The sequence below is a fragment of the Coenobita brevimanus genome, chromosome 88 (assembly GCF_032717465.1).
Source record: "Coenobita brevimanus isolate Jiangsu-jjx chromosome 88, ASM3271746v2, whole genome shotgun sequence".
NCBI classification, from domain to species: domain Eukaryota; kingdom Metazoa; phylum Arthropoda; class Malacostraca; order Decapoda; family Coenobitidae; genus Coenobita; species Coenobita brevimanus.
In genome coordinates this window covers 27,716,677-27,721,676 of record NC_137041.1, presented here as the reverse complement: position 1 = coordinate 27,721,676, position 5,000 = coordinate 27,716,677, and positions in this window count along the sequence as shown.

The following is a 5,000-nucleotide window of genomic DNA, read 5'->3' as shown; positions in this document are numbered from 1 at the left end:
GCGAGAACGAAGGAGGAGAAGAGGAGAGTAAAGGAAGAGCAGAGCCTCAGGATAAAAGGCAGGATAATGTGATGGACGAATTGGTGCTAGAAAAGGTAAACACATTATTCGTTGTCAGCAGGTGCGCATTAATTAACCGCGGGGCGTCACTTTCGTGACGCTCGGGAGCAAGGGATCATACCGCGGGGCGTCGCTTTTGTGATTCTGTGTTATTTTGAATTCACCCGGGCTTCCAAGTGGGGGCTTGTATCATCTATCAGTACTGCCAATGTCCAACACTAGTCAGCACTCCTAATCTCATCTGTACTCCCATCCATTGTTGACAATTTAGCCATTTCTCCCCGTTCTTGACTCACCTCCCTACCCCCCCCTCCATTACCCTATCCTCTCGCCTGCCTGACCGTGCTACGCTAAGTAGATCTTCCCTGGAATTTTTCACTGATTTCATCCATTGAAATAAGCCCTATGTCCTATTCTTATACCAAATAATATATACAAGAAAGAAATAAGGTAAGTGAGAGTGCCATACACCTGGAATTGGCTAATTATCACCTGTAACACCTCACGTGCACTCGTTCGCTAATTTTCGCTGTTTATTTCCCCTTGAAATATGCCGTATAATCTATTTTCGTAATAAATATACATATAAGGAGGGAAGGGAGAAGCCTAAGTGATATTTACATTCACCTGGAACTACCTAATTTATAATGTATTGTCTAGATTTCCTCCCAATCATTTCACTGCTATAAAGTAGCTGTCTCAAAAGGCTAATCGTTGGCAGTACTGATTTCCCTAGTTAGGCCACCACCCCGGCCCACCTTTATCAGTTCATTCTCATCTTCCAGTGTGGGGGTACGTTTGTTCGCTCTTGCTAGCTTCAGGGCCTTTTCACCCCCATGCAAAGGGCCCTGTGACCTTTACCCCCTACTAAACCTCGTGTGGAAAGAGGTAAAGGGCTGACAATTGATAAAAGAGTGACTACGATCTTTCTATTGAGTAAAACAGTGCAAGTGGAATTGTAAATAATGTGTAAATAATGTGTAAACAGCAAGTGAAAGTAATGAATGTAAATATACGTGAACAGTGGAAAATAGTTTTATAAGTTACTTCAAGTGACAGTGCATAACACAGTGTAAATAAAATAGAAATGTTAATAACGTAAATAAAATAGAGAACGTAAATAAAATAGAGAACGTAAATAGAAATGTAAATGAGTAGTATTATAAGAATACGAGTATATACCCTAGGAGTAATTAAAGTGAAAGTTTCACTCTAGCATGTCTGAATACTATGAGTTATGAGAGAAATTGAAAGTGACATTCACTCTCAATGCTAGTATACAGGACGAGAAAGTGAATGCTACGTATTTTACTGAAAGAAATTGAATCCCTACAGTGACAATAAACTAATACTACTGAAGGAAACTTATGGATAAAGACTGTAGATATATATAAGTGTTATATAGTAATAGAAATATAAAGTGTGAGGGGTTTTATGAATAACCAAGAGCGAACTAGCGCAAGTGCGACGGTCAGACGCGCTCGTAATTTTCATTGCTTTCACAGTGTTTTTTCTTTTTTTGGAGTATGGATCCCAAACTACTTGAAAATCATAGAGTAGTGTTTATAGTATTAATATCTGGCTGTGGTAATCATATTATGGGTTGTCGGGAAGTGTAAAGTGGAGACTTCGTTACCCAACTTCAGAGGTCTCCACAAGTTCTACGGTAACAGACGAAGGCTCAACAAACATTCCAGGAGAAAGCTGAAGGTATGTGCCATAAGCATATATAATTTTAATATTCTAGGACTAATAACTGATTTTTGGCAAACATTTTTTGAGAGTCTGTCGGAGCCCGAATAACCCCGTGGCACACGCAAAACATTCGTAAACATGCCCGCGGTGTAGGGGTTAACACTGCATATCACCTGAAGTAGGGACATTGTGTTTATCATATTAATTCATTTTGTCTTATTTCTTGTCGAAACTCTTGGTACCCTAACCTCCCCCCCCCCTCTCTCTCTCTCTCTCTCTGCAATGCACATTGCTTCCTGGCGAGTGATGCCGTACGCACACAACAGGCATGGCTCAGGTGTGTGTCTGTGTGTGTGTGTGTGTGTATGTGAAGCTTGGAGTAATTACAGTGGTTTGGGTCAGTTACAGTTACACTTATAATTACTTGTCTTATTACTCACTTAAAATTAAAATTACAAGGAAGAAAAAATGCTAATCCCAATCCCAACTCCAGTTACTCAGTTTTAGTAATTCTAAATTACAGTTACAATTACCGCAAAGCTAGTGTTCAGTTATATATTTCAGTTTCTTTCAGGGTATAAACTGAACTAATCGCTGATTTCTGAATCTCTCTCTCTCTCTCTCTCAACCGGTATATATCTATATCTAAATCTATCTATCTGTCTATCTATATCTATGCATATATGTATGTATCTATCTATCCATCTATCTATCTATCTATATCTATCTGTCTATCTACCTATCTATATATCTATAGATATTTCTTACATTTTATCTCATTTGAAATTAAAATGGTGCAGGCACAACTTATAGTGCAAATAAAACACAAATCGTGAATTTTTAAAATTGATGCAGAGATTACACGTTAAAAGTAAATACCTCCAATAATTTGCGATGAAAATACTTAGTACCATAGAAATCTCTGTGAAAAGTATCCATGGAAAAAGCCGCTGATCTAGATTACAAAACTGAAATTTATATACAAACTGCAATTAACCATTTACTAACTTTAAAAAATATGCATTTCCATAATTTTAAGCATCTCGGGTTTTAGGAAGTAACTCACAGGTCTCTCTGTTACACTTAATCAAGAGCAGGTCACGGAAGGTAGAATGCCCTAATTTTGCCCTGATGTTACAAGTATTTGGACGTTTCATGAACTCATGATTTGTGAGCATCACATGTTTATAACTTTCCATTAACAAACCTGTCCCACCGCATACGTAGTCGTAGTCACGATGGTCAATACACACAGTAGTCTCGTGCGAGTCTACAGATTTCTGATATACAAGTATTGGACGTGTCACGTCTCATGTAACATGTTTATAGCATAATCTCTCTCTCTCTCTCTCTCTCTGTTTTCAGTATATCAAAGTAATATTTGTATGGAGTGATTATAATTATTATGCCTCTAAGCTATCAATTAAAATTTCAGATACAATTACTCTGTGAATGTAAAGCTCAGTCACAGTTACAATTCCTGGTAAATAAAAATAATTTTTTACAATTATAATTAAAAACACCCCAGAAATATGTAACTACATTTCAATTAAATTACAATTACACCAAGCGTGGTGTGTGTGTGTGTGTGTGTGTGTGTGTGTGTGTGTGTGTGTGTGTGTGTGTCCTCCTCATACTCCCCCTGCTTCTTTTCCTTCTCATTTTTCATCCACGTTTGCCTTCTCTTTGCTTTATATTCTTCCCAATTCCACCATTTTTTTTTTCTTTAGTTTTTTGCTTACTCTCTTCATCAGTATCTAATTCGTCTAGTTGGAAATGCTTCTTCTCAGCAGAGACGCGGAAGTATAAAACATATATTTACCCCTATACACACTAAAATCAAACGTCATCACATATAAACGACATATATCAGGGACAATGACGATGGTGCGTGGAAGTGGTCAGACGATACCATAGACAATAATATAAACATCATTATATGGAACAGCAGCTTGTATTGTCTGAATACTAAGCAGAGCATTTCATATATGTCTGTTGTAGGAGGCTCCGTAACGGCTTATCTTTGATGATTTATTTTGCATGACACACTTAAATAATTATCCTCTGGTATGGTTATGGATGTGGCGGTGGTGTAACCGAAAGTACACTCTCCTCGCAAATATGAGAACCCGAATTCGATTCCCAGTCCTGCCGCATCTCTTGGCAGTCTCTCTTTAGCCTCAGTTTGTTCATTCCTAGAGGTGCAATACGTACCTGGAAGGAAATTAACTAGGCGGTTCGTATTCCGGGGAGGGGGGAACTACAGCCTTTGAGGGAGCGCGCGCGCACGCACGCGCACGCACGCACGCACACACACACACACACACACACACACACACACACACACACACACACACACACAACACCAACAACTATATGATTTGCACCCCGCATCTTCCATACAAACTCCCTCCCAAATTAATCACTGCCATCGTTAACAGTTTCACTGACAATAACCCTCTAAACTCGAGAGGTCCAGTCCTGCAGTGGAGTATGAATGACTGCACATTCTTCTTGTAGGCCCATGGCACTAATTCAAGCTATGTCCACGTTGAGAAGATTTAAAGAACCTACACGAGGATATTAACATTCTAAGGGATGTAAATATCATTTTTCTTGTTTGGAAATAAATAGGATGAAGGAGAGAATACACATATGCATTCTTTTTAATATCTCAATTCCCAATGGGTCAATTTCATTTAAATCTGAACGCTACATCAGTCGCCACTTACCGTTTTGTGATAAGATGCTAAAAGTGGCGGTAGGCCATTTTGGCTCCTTGCTCACCATCAGTCTGCCCCAAATCTATGCATGGATGAGATGCCAGCCATTTGTGACATGTATATTCGTTCCAGAAGGTATTGGTGCACTGTGGGTCCGATGCCATCCGAAATGATTTGACCATGCGGCAATGACAGCCCGTTAATGCGTGTATATATTATATTTACGGCCTTCCCCTATTCATTATGAAGGACACAAGAGGTATCTGATGTAGTAGTCATTTATGTTCTGGGATGCCTGCGTGAGGGAGGAAAGAACTGCAATTCCCAGTTTCCTTTGGTCCGTGTGTCATGATATTTAACATATTTTCGGCACCAAGCCTTTCTGCAACGAGTGTGCGTGACGCGCCATAAATTGCTGTGCGGTATAACTCGCGTAAATGTTGACTCTGAAGGAATGACTTGTGATTACCCGGTGCACTGAAGCATCAATTGTGTGATGTGATTTATGAAAAGTCCTGTGAG